Here is a 15,399-nt window from a genome sequence, read left to right as displayed (position 1 = left end):
AGTGCTATATTTACTTGGTACTAGCGACAACTTAACAACAACAACAACAATATTTAGAAGCGTCTCTCTTTGTGGACGATTTACTTTCCAAGAAGCTACATGTCTGTCTTACTTCTGCCCAAGAGGGTCTCTGGCAACACTGCCCGTTAGCAGGAATTCCTCTACTGTTACCACCCAGTCTCCCAAGGAAATCTTAGCTTTCTTCCGAGCTCGCTCAAGGAGCACAGGCGGTAGATGCTGGGGCCAGCTTTCTGGTGACATGCGCGCAGTTAACGTCCAGCCAGGTCATTTCAAGCCCCCACGGCCCAAGAACGACCCGACAAATGCCTCCCATCGTGTGGAGATGCGGAACTCATTCCCTCTCCAATCCTGCTTCAAGTTGTGAGAGTATCGGAGCAGCACGTGCTGAGCATGAGGTTGTCAACAACAACAATGTAATAGTAACAATAATGGAGGCCACTGACACGCGGTGCTCACCCTGGGCTGGACTCTCTGCTAAGTGCATTACATGCATTAATTAAATTTAAGCCCACAGCCATCACCTGGGGGAGGTACTACCATCACCATTTTTCAAGGGGGGGAAACTGAGGCACAGAGAGGTTAGGTGGTTTGCCCAAGTCACACGGTCGGGACGTGGCAGAAGTGACTCCCAGGCCCTTGGTGTGGCTCCGGCAAGCGTGTCTCCTTCCTCGAGATCCACTGCCTGTTGGGAGCAGAGTGTCCTGTTTGGAGACCTACGTCCCCAAAAGACGCACACGCCCCTCTCGCTGAAGCTCTGCTGCTCACGTGATACGGGCGACAAACAAACCCCGGGGGCTCCTGGGGGGGCTCCCCGAGCCCGTGTAGGACAGGTGCACGAGCTGGCCGGCCCCTGCCCCCTGCAGTGTTTCTCATCTGCATCCGAATCCCACGCCGGGTGAGGCCCCAGAGCGTGGAGGGTCAGACACAGGGAGACGGGGCGGACATGGGGGTGACGCGCCCCCTCGACCCTCCGCTGGCCTATCGGGTCTGCAGCGTGACTCACTGCGCATCCCAGCTGTGTGAGAAAATGGTGAAATGACGTGTGCTTCTGTTTTTCTTCTTCCTTTTTTATTTCTGGAAGAGAATAAATCGTGTACATTTCCTACCAGAGGAAAATAAAATAGTGGCCCTTTTGTCTGGCTATGCGATCGGCGGGGAGGCTGATGTCACGTCACCTGCTGTAATTCAGACTCTTTAGGCATACGGTCCCGCCGAGTGACCCCTGCCACACCCCCTCCCCCCCACACACCGGCCTCCGCGTCGCGGCTCAGCCTCTCACTCCTCTCCAGGACCCACGGGAATCTCCAGGGGCCACTGAAGTTTCCCTAAAATTTTACTTATATTGGTAAACATTTCCATCTGCATGATAAACAAAAGAACAAGAAAGAACGTCACAGAGATGGAAGGTCAACTGTCGAAGAGTTCGGGGGACGACGAATCTGTTTCTTTCGTGTGAATTTGTAAATCCGTGTTTAAACTGGATAATTCAGCAGTCGGGTATGTCTGACAGATAATGTCACAGCGCAAGAGCACCTTATTAATAAAACATTCAAAAACACCTTTCCTTTTAAAAAAAAATCAACAGACAAACAAGAAAGAAAAAAAAAGCGCCGCAGGACCCACGTGTGAAATTTAAAAGACGAAGGACCCAGGAGACGGGCAGGCTGCACAGCTGCAGGTTTCTAGTCGACAACGTTGTGGTTAATGCGACGCACATTGAGGAATTCTTCGCACATGTCACAGGTTCGATGAGCAGCTCCGCTGTGTCTATGTGACAAGAAGGATTCAAACCGAAACTCTGATTTTTATGTATTTATTTTTTCGCCCCAGGACGGAATCGGGTTTTCCTTGGCAGAGAAACGTATTAGCCACGGTCAGTGCTCCACACTCCACACTCGGGGAAGCTGGGGGTCATTTGCTTCCTACGTAGCGCGGGGCTTCGATGTTTTCCCAGGAAGACAGCTGTCCCCTTTCAGCACCTAAGCTCGACTCCGCGAGCAAGCCCCCGAGAACACGCGTTCCTGTCCCCACCGGGCTGCGGGGGAGGGAAAGACGTCAGCAATCTGGACGCAGAGGCTCCCGGACCCCGGCTGACGAGCGCGGATGCTGTGTCGGCTGCACTGGACGGCTTTCCAGATCCGCCGTCTCCAAGCTGGCATCCCTGCGGTCCTGCCCGCGGGAGAAGAGAGCCCGCCCGTCGGTCCGTCGGGATGCCGCGCCTTCACAGAGCCCACCCTAGTGGCTTGCGCAGAAGAGGGCTTGCGCGACGGGATGACGTGATGACAGTGCTGTCCCTGCGGGAGGATCGGGCCAAGGCTGGCCCCCGGGACGGCCCTGCATCAGGATGCTGGTCCCGCACGGGCCCCCGAGCACACCTGGCTGTCACCTCCAACGGGCCCGCCCCGGCACACCTCCCGCCTCTCCGAGGTCCCAGGTGTGATCGGCCGGAGGCACCCGACTGCCCACCCTCATTCCGCAAAGGGTCGATCGGGATCGCTCGGGGCTTTTCCGAGCTTGCAGTGCCAGAGGGTGGTGGCACGGGGCCACCAGTGTCTCTGCCCCTGTGATTTCAAATGCAGACCCCACCTGGCCTCTGGACCCCCTTCCCCCCCGGCCACACTCAGCCTCAGCTTGAAGCCTGTAACAGGGTGACCAGAGGTGCCTTTCTCACGGGGCTGTGCGTCAGAATAAAGTAACCCCGTAAAGTCCCCCAACAGCACACAAACCCACGGCAGCCGCAGGTTCCCCGTGTCCCCAGCTGCTGCCAGCAGTGGAAACTCGCAGAAAGGAAAACCGTTGTGTTTACTCCCTGACGCTGGGCAGGTCGGGGTCAGAACGACTCAGCGGCGGGCGAGAGAGGCACACTTCTGAGCCAAGCTAACCCGCCCACCCGGGTCACCTCTGGGCCTCGGGACACCTGCGGCCGGAGGCACCTGGCCTGCGACCAAGCACAGCGGCGGTCAGCGGGGGCGCCTGGGCAGCGGGTTACAGGGAGGCGCAGCGACTCAGCCAGCGACCCCGGCGGCTGCGCCCACTGCCCGCACTTCCCCGCTGTGCGTGCCACCCCCACCCCTGCATTCGCCACACAGCTCCTCCTCTTGGCTTCGGATTTTCCAGAGAGCCAGGCTCCTTCCTGTGTCCCTCTCACAGGGAAGAAAGACACATCTGTCACTCGGCTGGGAGCCTGGGCAGCCACACCCGGCGGCTGGCAGCGTCTCTCACCTTCTCCCAAACAGTGTGCACCGGAGTCCTGTGGGCGCGCAACTCCACACCGTGGCTCCACTTTGCAGAACAGATCTGGCTCCAGGCACGGCCCCCGCCTCTCACCCCCTCCTGGACTGCTTCAGTCGCCTAACCAGTCAGCTTGCCTCGGCCGTCGAGCCCCCGCACTTAAATGCTCACGCGACGGCCAGAACGACTCTGATCGTGCCCCTCGGCTTCTAGAAACCTCCACTGGATTTTCCATCTCACTCTGAATAGAACTTAGGTCCTCACCTCCTGCTCGAGCCCCCATACAGTCTGGTCTGTTCTGGGTCACGCCGTTGCTCCTCTGCTCCATCCCCATGGGCCTCTCCCTCGCTCTCCTTGAATATACTAACCATGCTCCTACCCCAGGACCTTTGCACAGGCTACCTTTCTGTGTACACTGGCCTTCTCTTACACAGGCACAGCTCATTTGGGTCTCTGCTGAGATCACAGCATCGGCGAGGACGTGTCCCACCACTGGTGGTGGTTAGAATACCTGGCCACAGGTGTAACTTCCGCAGCCTGCTTCCTCCACCTCCACACTCCCACCGCTACTGCTGGGTCATCTACGTAGGCATGTGTGTTAGTGCTGCCCACTGGAGCGCGAATCCTTTTTTTCAATGCAGTGTGTGGGTCAGAATCTTTAGTGCAAGCAAGAGGAATCAATAGGGACTGACTTAACCAGGAAGTGAGGCTCAGCAGCACATAGCATCTCCCGGAGGAGGAAAAGCAGGCTCAGGGTCAATCCTCCAGGAAGAGTGGGGAGCACGGGGCACGTGCTGTGTCTGACAAGCAGAAAGGGCAGAGCCTGCTGGCATGAAACCCTGCACGCGCCTGTGGAGGCGACCGCACACACCTCGCTTCCGGGCCGTCCCCACCTGCCCCGTCCCCATCTGGGTGGCTCTCCTGGCCACTGAGTGGGGGTGACGCCCTAATCAACCCTAACATGGTTCTTTTTTTTTTTTTAATTTTTTTTTTAATGTTTTATTTATTTCTAGGAGAGAGAGAGTGAGAGACAGCGTGAGCAGGGGAGGGTCAGAGAGAGAGGGAGTCACAGACCGAAACAGGCTCCAGGCTCCGAGCTGGTAGTCAGCACAGAGCCTGACGCGGGGCCCGAACCCACGAACTGCGAGATCATGACCTAAGCGAAAGTCAGATGCTTAACCAACTAAGCCACCCAGGCGCCCCGACCCTAACATGGTTCTTACCTCCTTGCTTTTTCCACACCAGCCTCTAGAGCTGTTCTTCTCTCCATTTTTCCTGGATGACGCCCGATTTCATCTTCGGGGTTACCTCCTCCGGGCGCCTCCCGCACCCCCACTTCCAACAAGGCACCCATGCGCACCTTCATACGCATCCCTGCGAGGCGAGCGGCCAACGCGCGCTACCTGCAGCTGCTGTGAGCGTTAAGTAACATAAATCACTGGTTCTTGACGACTGTGAGGAAGGGTGGCTCTTGTGTGCAGAGGAGAAAACGGAGGCACAAAGCCTAACAAACTTGGCCAGGGGCGTTCACCCGGCACGTGGCCGAGTCACTTTTTATTCCCCGGTGTCTGGCTCCAGAGCCCAGGTTCCTGACCGCTACATGACCCAAGTCCTGTTCCCGCTAAGCTGTGTCTTCCCTCGGCGGGAGGAGGCCCAGGCACGAGGGGCTTTGCCTCTCCTGCCGTGGAACCTCTTCTTCCGAGCAGGACGTTTCATCGTCCAGGGGGCTCGAACCTGTGAGACAGGAGACCCTAACGCGCCACCCAGGCTCGCCGTTCGGGGGTTCTGGAAAGAATTCCGGGAGCCGTGTCCTGGTGCATCTCATTCCTTGGTTATTAGCTGCAGACCTGGAGTCCCAGCGTCAGATGCGTAAGAAGTATCTGTTGCCATGTTTTCTGCAACCCGAAGTAATTTCTCATCGCAGACCCCACCTGTCTGCCTGGATGAACACTTAGCCTCTGTGATGCTTGTGAATTCCCTCCAGCCTCCCATTTAAAAGAGGTTTAAAGGAAGGAACGTGTGGTCATATTTGCATTTCAGAAAGATCGAGCTTAAGTTTAAAAAAGTCCTTCTGGGGGCGCCTGTGTGGCTCAGCCGGTAAAGCATCTGACTTCAGCTCAGGTCATGATCTCACAGTTCGTGGGTTCGAGCCCCGCGTCGGGCTCCGTGCTGACAGCTCAGAGCCTGGAACCTGCTTCGGATTCTGTGTCTCCCTCTCTCTCTGCCCCTCCCCTGCTTGTGTTCTTCCTCTCTCTCTCCCAAAAATAAATAAACATTAAAAATTTTTAAATGATTTCTGAGCATCCCAAGTGCTGGTGAGGATCTGGAGTGACCAGAGATCCCGTGCGTACTGTCGGGGCGTCAACTGTACGGCCAGTTTGGAAAAGCATTTGCCAGGATTAAAGCTAAACTTGCATCTGCCATACAGCCCAGGAACCCGTCCCAGAGAGCAGAGCCTCGGGGAAAGGGCGCACGTTCACGCATCATCACGCGGTGATCTTCCGAGGATCCAGACTCGAACAACCCTACCAACCCCTCGATAGAAAGGATTGCTAATGTGGGGCACATTCATAGACAGCACCACCCGGCAATCCGCAGCGAGAGAAAACATTCCCCCATGTGTAACACGGACATGGCTGTGTTAGGGATGTGACTTTCAGGGAAAGACACCACACCCAAGAGAGCATATACCGCATGGCCTCACAGATACGAGGAAACGCAGCTCTCGGCGGAGAGGTCAGAACAACGCCCGTGTGCGGGTGGAGGCGGTGCTGGCCCGGAGGGATGACGGAAATGTTCTGTGCGCGGAGCTGGAGGGCGGGGGCCACGCCCACGCGCAAATGTGACATTTCGTCCTGATGTGCACCCAAGACTTTGCACTTCTACTGTATATGCTGGAGCCTGATAATTTTAAAAATGTCCTTATATCACCAGTCAAGTGCATGTTGCACAGAAGGGAATTTTAATGGAGGCGGAGGGGAGATGCAGACGGAACTGCACAGCGTGCGATGCGTTTCCGGACCCGTGACTCGTCAGTGCCTGGTNATTTCTAAGAGAGAGAGAAACAGCATGAGCAGGGGAGGGTCACAGAGAGAGGGAGTCACAGACTCTGAAATAGGCTCCAGGCTCTGAGCTGGCAGTCAGCACAGAGCCCGACGCGGGGCTCGAACCCACGAACCGCGAGATCATGACCTAAGCGAAAGTCGGACGCCCAACCGACTAAGTCACCCAGGCGCCCCCCTCCGCTGCCATTCTTAATGGAAAAGCTTCTGGTCGTGCTTTCTTCCTTCCAAACTCTGTGTGTGGCGTCCGACATGGAGCTGAAAACAGACCAGTAGCTGCAGCGATTCGAGTCCATCCCGGGGCTTCCCTCCCAGGAACGCTGCGTCAGGAAGCCAGGCAGCCGGCGCTAAAGCGCGAGGTGGGACATGGTGATGGCTGAACAAGTGGAAATTAGTACAAATTCCCCAAACTGAAAATGCAAAGAGTTAATTAGATTTATCTTTGGCAAAAGATCGTTTCTTTGGTGGCGTGAGGAGCGGTAAGAAAGCCTGTCTGGACTAACTCCAGATCTGGTAACAAGAGAAAGGTCAGCCCAAACGTCGAGGGTTGACACTCTGCTTGCATTCATGCTAAGACCATATATTTTTTAAGTTTATTTCTTTATTTTGAGACAGAGAGAGACAGAGAGAACACGCACGTAGGGGAGGGACAGAGAGGGAGAGAGCCAGAGTTTCTGAAACAGGCTCCTGGCTGTCGGCACAGAGCCCAATGCAGGGCTCGAACCCACAAACTGTGAGATCATGACCTGAGCGGGAATCTAGGGCTGGACACTTAACCGACTGGGCCACCCAGGAGCTCCCGAGGCCGTATTTTTAAACACACAGCTTAGGCCCTTCCACTCGCCCACTATTTTGTCTCTATCCACCTTCTCCCACCATTCAAGCGTCCGCTAGTCATTCTACTGTTAAGACTCAGTACAAAGGCACCAGACACGGTGCCTGAAGTGTCCGGAGGCAGAGCTCGTTCTATTCTCTCTGCTCCGCTTGCTGGGCTGATGGCTTCTCGCGCCTGCCATTGGGCCCAGACACGAGACCTCCTTTCATCCATGAAATGAGAACTTAATAATTATTATGTGCTTTCAAGATCTTTCCTCTCCCTCTTCTCCAAGAAAACACGTCCCGAATGGTGGCAGCCTTCCGGGTCTGGCCCCATAGCGCCAAACCCACGTGCAGCGAGAGCATTCGGCAAGCTTCCACTGTTACAAGCCTCCAAGATGTTGGGGTCGTTGGCGACAGGAACGGATGTGAGCAAAATGCAGCTACCACGGGAAGCAGAAAGGCCTGGTGTGCACGGAGGAAGTAGCAGATTTGGAGCATCACAGTAACGGAAGAGCAATGCGTCCTGTTCTGAAGACAGAAGTGCTTGGTAAGGAGGCTGCAGGCAGGGTTTTGAAAAGAAAGCAAGGGACGCGCAGATGCTGGGGGCCAGGTCTCTGCCCCCAGGTCTCAGGGAGAGGACGCCGCAGACGAGGAAGAGAGAGGGAAGGTGAAGTGAGCCAGGGGACGGTGGCTCGATGCTGATGTGGACAGAACCCAGACAGGAACGGGAACTGACTGCACAGAGTCAAGGAAGGCGTGGACAGGCTTCTCCAGGCTCAGTGACCAGGGAGCCGGGCACACGACTCAGGAGTCCCCGAGATAGATGGCGGGCATTGGACATGGACGTCCATGTAAGTCGGACCCACAGAGGGGAAGACTCGTGTCTTAGAAAACACCCGTCCAGACCCACAGCTGCAGGATGGGGCAGACGTGAGACACCCCAGGCATCAGCGATGTTAAATCCAGGCCCCCTGGACTCCTGGGCAGCCGCAAGCCGCTCAAGACTCAGCTACAACCCCCCGGGGAGGCAGGGCGCCTGGACTGGCGGGAGGCGTGTGGGAAAGAGCCTCTGATGACGGAGGTCGAGTGCCTTCCTCCAATGGAACGGAAGATCAACACAGACGGCAGGATCGAGCGACAATGACGCCATGTTCTGCCTGGTGCGATTCTGGGTTGGATCTGCATCCACCACAGTTATATTTACCAGCTGTTTCTGAGGTCCTGTTCGTCAAGCCCTGTGATTAGTGATTACACGGCCCCTGAGTCCACCAGGGGAAGCATCTCCGGCTGGCGGTGAAGACTGGCTTTAGTCCAGGGACCACTCTGAAAGGTGCCGCATGATCACTCTCTTGTACAAAATTATGTGAATTTATTTGCAGGAAGAACCGCAAGAGGTGCTGGAAGAACTAAGCAGCAGAGAGGAAGGGTCGAGGGAGCCTGGGCTCGGGCTCAGCTCAGGTCTGTAGGGACGGAGCCGATCGGGGATGTGGTCTGATCGGGGCCAGAGAGCGCAGCTGCCCCACGGAGCTGGGGTCACGGCAGAGCCTATCCGGTGGGAGACGGAGCGAGGAGGGCGGCTGCGTGAGACGCTGGCCCAGGCAAGAGACGGGAGGGCGACTCGTGGCCCGGGATCTCCTGCCCCCGTCTCCCACCAGCCACACCGTGTCGGCACCCGGCGGGCGACGGAGGGAGCCTGACACACGGCGTCCGCAGGAATGACCCTCTGCGGTTGGGGACAGAGCAAGGGGAGCAAGGAGGAGGGCCTGTGCCCAGGCCGCTGGTGCCGCGAGAACCGGATCCGGGAAGTCAGAGTCCTGAGACGCTTCTGTTTCCCAGCTGTGAACGTCGGGCACTGAGGGACACAGGCCGGGACCCAGCGCGTCCTCTGAGTGCGGGCCCCGTGCCCCGCCCCCGGCGCGCTGTTCCGGGAGCGTACACACCGACACCCACCCGGTGCTGGAAATGCAAGTCGCAAAGCACAGCAGGGCAGGGAACACACCCCCTCAGGTCCATCCGCGAGGCGCCCGGTCCTGCTCAGATCTCCACGCTGGAGCCACTTTCCGGGGAACCCCCTCCAGAGATGCCTGTGCGTGTGGGCAGCGGGCGCCCTCAAGGCTGCTGCCTCCCCTCCGTGCTCGGTGGGCACCGCAGAGCCCTGGTATTGGAACCATTACGCCCGTTCTGATATCATCGAAACTGCTTTCCATGCCCTGTGATCTGATGATAAATATGAGAAGATAAAAGCCAAGCTTGGTGAGCAATGACTCATCCTGCGGATTCATGCTCGGCGTCCTTGACGCCCTCTCCTCCCGTCTCCCTCCTCCTCCCCAACGACTCTACCCTGGCCCTTCCTCCCGTACTCACTTCCACGCTTCCCCAGCTACAGCTCACACCTCTTTCAGTTTCCCCTTTCTTCCTCACAGCATCTACGAGCGAAGAAATCAGGCCTGATCAAGAAACCTTTTTCACACCCTTTGTGCAGTGTGATCGCTTTCGTTATGACCATGTGACCCAAATGACGGAAATGATCGAAATCCCCAAAATTAAATTTATTCTGAACCTACAGGACCAGAGTCTGAGCCTGCCGTTCCTGGAGGCCATCTCCTCACTGCCTGGGGTGAGTGCCTAAGACTGAAGCCAACCCAGAGGGAAGGGGATGACAGAGGTGGCAGCGTGCGAACTCCTGGATCCAGCCATGCCTGAAGCTCTCCCTCTGGATATTCAGTTTATGAGCCAGTCAATTACCTTTCAGGGTTAAGCCAGCATAGGTTACATTTCTGTCCCTTGCAACTTGAAGTTCTGGGGTTCAGCTAAATAAATCAATCACAGAAAATCTCACAGCATAGCCTACACAAGTCACTTTTATTTGTTAAAAAATTTTTAATGTTAATTAAACATTAGATAGAGAGCAGAGAAGGAGCAGAGAGAGAGTGAGACACAGAAACTGAAGCAGCTCCAGGCTCCAAGAGCACAGAGCCTGACGTGGGGCTTGAACTCATGAACTATGAGATCACAGCCTGAGAGGAACTTGGATGCTTAACTGACTGAGCCACCCAGGCACCCCGTGGGCATTTTTATTCATACGTGATGCAGATCAGGTGTCCCACGAAGTGGACTCTGAGATGGAAGTCTGCTGAGGACTGTTCTGGGGACACACGCTTGTAGGGGAAGAAGGCCGCGGGATGCGGGCAGGGAACCGGGATGCCGTCCCCGGGGAGGTACGGAGCTATGCGCCCTTCGCGTGGCTCCAAATTGAGATCAAGGCTTGAGCCTTCACACCGCCGCGTCCCCCAGTCCCTGGACGAGAGCTGCCCCCACGGAAGGGGCAGGACCTTGGGTGCCACGCAGGGCAAGTCCGGAAGAGGGACTCAGTCCACAGGTACCGGCGGCCACGCCCCTAGCAGCTGGTGGGGGGGGGGCCTCAGTGCCAGAGGGGGCCACGTGGGTGGTGCACGGAGACACCCAGCACTGGTCAGCGGGTCCCTGAGGACAGAGACACCGCGCTGATCTTGGAGGGAACGTGGGCTCCGACCCGTGCCCCTCAGCCTTCCTGCGGGTCCCGTGCAAAACAGTGACCTGCCTCCTCGTTCAGAGGAACTAACAGAGAACACAGCCACCCGGACGGGGGAGCGGTCGACGGACACAAGGCCCCGCCGCGCTGCCGAATGACACACACAGTCCGCAAATGACCCGTCGTTACTAATGGTGCTTCTCGTCCATCTCACGTCCATGAAGGCTTCTCAGATCTCTGCCCCGAAGGGGCCCAGCCCTGCCTGCCTTCTGGGCAGGGACGCACAATAAACACACTCACTGTGTTCCTGTTCCACACGCTGGGTGAAGGCAGGCGTCGTGGAGGACTGACGAAAAGTGGGGAATTAGAGGTGCCGTCAACGAGATTTCAGGATTTTCCCACAACTTCTCCTGTTACTTAAAGGGGGGAAACTTCCTTAAAATAGCGCCTGCCAAGTTTCAGTCCGCTCGCCTGGCCGTGAGACCAGGCTGGCGTGTACTGTCCCCAGGACGTCCGTGTGCCTGACACTGAGCACAGTACTGGCACCCAGAGTCCCCGACTGGGTCACACACAGCACATGCGACTGTCATCTCAGGTCCGAAATGGGCTGATCTGCATGATGGAACCCAGCACCTCCCGGGAGCCCTGGTGCTCGGCTTGCCTGGCGCGCACGCGCACGTGCACACACACACACACACACACACACACACGCCCACCAACCTCTCCCGTGTGTCTTGTGTGGCCGGTCCTGACGCAGGGTGAGAAGTGGCTGCACCCTCACGCACTCAACATGCCCTTCTAACTACAGTTCAAAACCCTGCACTTGCTTCAAGTTATTTTCTTTTTTCCAAAAGAGTCATTTTTATCTCAGTAAATTGTGTGGCTTCGGGTTTTCTGACTTCGGTCATTCTGGAATCTGCTGTTTGCTCTCACTGCACACAACCAGCACTATTATGCAAACGGAGTGTTTTCATTAAATCGACTTTGTTTCTTTTACTTAAATGCATTCGTTTTGAAAGGAAGCTGTATCGCACGACTGTTCAGCGAAGGCTCGTGTCATTTGCCATAAGTAGAAGGCGGCCATAAACATATAGCCAAGAAGGAAAGAAAACAACCTTATTAATTCTAACTAGATACCTCTGCCTGCCAAAGGCTTTGCGTCCGACTTATACTTTTCTTTGAAAAATGAGGTAAGCAAATATTAGGATTTAAAGACACCCTACTCTGAAACTGAGCCTTTCTCTGGGAGGTAATCCGATCGGCTGGAAAAGAACTGAAGAAAGGTCAACTTTCTACTGTGTGATTCATCGCTCTCTGCAGCCACGTCCGTGTTCTATATATATCAGCTCTCTCCCTTCTGGGGAGCCCTGCGGTAGATCAAGCTTCCCAGACTCACAATAAAATGTGGTCGTGTGGGCACCGCCGTGGACCGGGACGCCTCAGCTCCCTGCTCTCTCTGCCACTAACGAGCTGTGTGCATCTGGCCAAGCACTTCGTCTGTCTGGATGTCACTCCTCTGAGTTGTGATAATGTGTACGGTGTCCTCTGGCCTCCAGCAAGCCGTGAGCTCCTGGAAGACAAGAATGTCTTATTTATCCATGCCTTCTGTATGGGCATAAAATGCGACAGGGTCTGCATATGGTTAAGTGCAATGCTTGGCACATTGTAGGTGCTCAGCAAACTTCCGCAGAACAGAGGAAGGAACAGCGGCGCGCTGGGAGGCGCTCGGCAAACTTCTGTGGAACGGAGGAAGGAGCGGCAGCGTGCCGGACACGTCTTGTGCGCCAGGCACGGTGACGTGCGCTTTATTATTCATCTTTTCATCTGTTACAATTGTACAACGTGGCGTTCATTCTGTGTGCCTCCCGGACGAGGAAAGGGAGGCTTATGTATTCTGCGAGACGAGCTCTTCAGAGGCCGGGACAACATCTGGCAGAACGTGTGCGTTTCTTAAAATTTCATTATGAAACACTTCACGTGTCCAGGAGAAATAGAGGAAGTGATAGGAGGAAGGTGTGTGTACCTGTGCCTGGATTTCAACACCTGTCTGTGCTTTGCCGTATCCGCAGCATCTAATCCTAACGGGCTTAAGAATTTTGAAGGAGGCTGTGAACTCCTATAAACTAAGTGCTGCTGTAGCCTGAATGTGTGTCTCCCGCAAACAAAAGTCACCCACGGAGACCCTGGTCCCCAAGGTGATGGTAGGAGGCAGTTAGGACAGGAGAGTGGAGCCCCCCTGATGGGGCTGGTACCCTTGCTCAGGGGACCCCGAGAGCCCCCCCGGCCCTCACTCCGTCCACCCTGCGAGGACACGGGAGAGGATGGACAGCCGTCTACAACCTGGACGGACCCTGACCTTGGACTTGCAGCTCCAGACCGTGAGGGATGAGTGTGTGCTGTGTACGCGCCCCCTCCCCGACCGTGGTACTTTGCAAGAGCAGCCAAAACAGACGGAGACGCGTAGTACGTGACACAATGCCTGTAACACATCACAAATCGGATATTTTTAAGTGACCGGAAGTAACAAAACACAGCACGTGCTCCGAATCTGGTAAAGGGCAGAGGACGTGGCCACGGATTCCACGTGGCCACCGGCAGAGAAGGCACAGCAGGAAGGATGCCGGGANAAGTGGCTGGAATTTTAAAAAGAGAACCTGACAAAAACGCTTTGGACAAGCTGGCTGATAACCTGTGACGCTGCCGTCCAGTGTCGGACTGAAGGGACAGGTGAGGACCCGCCCACCCGCTAACGGCCCGGGAAGACGGCCGGGTAAGTCCCTCCCGGTCCTTCTCTGGAGCGAAGGCTCTGAGCGCCCACGTCTTTACACCTTCATACGGCCCGCTGCCCTGGTGGGCGCCCTGAGCCCGGAACATTCCTTATCTGGAGGCCGGGGCTGAGTGTCACCTGTCCGGCTTCACCTCCACGTCAGGAGGCACCGTTGTGTCCCAGGTGCTCGGTGGACCTGCTAGTGTTGCTGAGCACGTGGTCGCATGGCGCGTGGGCCTCCCCATGTAACTGCCCCCGAAGGAAGGAAACGGGGTCCCCCCTGCACAGCAGGGGAGGCGCCTGAGGTCCTTCCTGCCCCAGGTGCCCCCTGGGAGGGGCCGCTGCGCACAATATAGACGCCGTGTCACTTCCTCTCTCGGGGAGGAAAGCAGGTGCCGGCACCCGGGCCTCGTGTGTTGAACCCTTGGACCCTCCGGACCTGGGGCAGATGCCGTGGTCCACGGTCCGTGGCTTAAATGACTAAGGCCTCTGCCGTCCTCCGCCGGGCGGGAAGCTGGACCTCCCTGCCACACTCTTGCCCACAGGCCTCCTCACGGCACCCCTGTGGCCGTGCTGGACACCGATGCACGTGCCGTGTTATCTCCGTGCACGTGTGTTTACTAGACAGACACATTGTGCCCACCAGCCCGCTCGTCCCGCCAGCCGACACCTCGGAGCCGGGTGTGAGGGGGTCACGGGTCAGTACAGAAACCTCTCCGCACACTGAGCATGAGTCCTGCTTTAGATCATCTGCCACGTTCTTCCAGCGTGGCCAGCCTGCCGGTGACTTCTCTGTGTCCTCCGACGGAACAAAGCAAACCCTCCCGGGCAGAAACCCTACCCTGCTCGGTGCTAGAGGATAAACGGGTGTGTTTGATTAGATGAAAGCGGGTACACCGGTCTTGCGGTAAAAGGTTTTCTGGAACGATTTTGATGCTAAACGATTTTTTAAATGTTTGTTTAGTTTTGAGACAGAGGGAGAGAGAGAGATTGTTGAGTGAGGGAGGGGCAGAGAGAGAGAGGAAGACACAGAATCTGAAACAGGCTCCAGGCTCTGAGCTGTCAGCACAGAGCCCAACACGGGGCTCGAACCTATGAAATGTGAGATCATGACCTGAGCCAAAGTCAGATGATGAACCAACTAAGCCACCCAGGTGCTCCCTGCTCTATTTTTCTCAATGTTTATTTATTTTTGAGGCAGAGAGAGACAGTATGAGCAGGAGAGGGGCAGAGAGAGAGGGAGACACAGAATCCCAAGCAGGCTCCAGGCTCCGAGCCGTCAGCACAGAGCCCGAGGTGGAGCCGGAATTCACAAACCGTAAAATCATGACTCAAGCCGAAGTTGGATGCTTAACTGACTGAGCCACCCAGGCGCCCTGACACTAAATGGTTTTGAAGGTCGTTTTGATTTCATAGTCGAATCCTTACGTGAGTCAAGAGTCCAGGTATGATCTTGAGTAGGAGTGAAATGCGTCTGAAAACTGAATAAGCAGTGAGACATTTTGAAAGTCTGACGAACAATGTGCTGACAGTCGCGTCCGCAGTGGGCCAGGCCTTGCAAGTTCACCGGCGGCTGGCGCAGTGCTAGGAAACCACTCAGCATCCAGACAGGCGTCTGGGTGATGGAAGCTTGCCTGACTCCTTATCGAGCCTCCTGGGCTGTGCCAGCTGTGCCGTCTTCCGCTTCCCGCGGTGCTGAGAGGTGCTCCCCACATGCTCCGTGCGCCCAGGAACGCTCCCTGCATGGGTTCCCCACACAGTCGCTGACGCTCCTCAAACCTGTAAAGGTAAATAAAACCCACGGTGCTGGGAAGGTCTTCATAAATATCCATCGGGAAAATCTGCTAGACCTGACCCAGCCGGCAGCACAGCTCTCTGATAAACAGGCATGAATCTGGGCAGAGGCATCATTAAAACTCAGATCTGCGTTGCTGCCGCGCTGCACCTCTGAGCGAACCCTGTGCGCCGGTGTCAACTTTCTGCTGCGT

General features: G+C 56.2%; 1 protein-coding gene across 1 annotated transcript in view; it reads right to left on the bottom strand.

Annotated features, from left to right (window-relative positions):
- The window catches only part of TMEM132D (transmembrane protein 132D), a 408,267-nt gene that overhangs the window by 228,949 nt on the left and 163,919 nt on the right, over positions 1-15,399 (bottom strand). The window lies entirely within an intron of this gene.

The sequence above is a fragment of the Crocuta crocuta genome, unplaced genomic scaffold (genome assembly GCF_008692635.1).
Source record: "Crocuta crocuta isolate KB4526 unplaced genomic scaffold, BGI_CrCroc_1.0 scaffold862, whole genome shotgun sequence".
In the NCBI taxonomy this organism is placed as follows: domain Eukaryota; kingdom Metazoa; phylum Chordata; class Mammalia; order Carnivora; family Hyaenidae; genus Crocuta; species Crocuta crocuta.
This window is presented reverse-complemented; position numbering and strand designations above follow the sequence as displayed.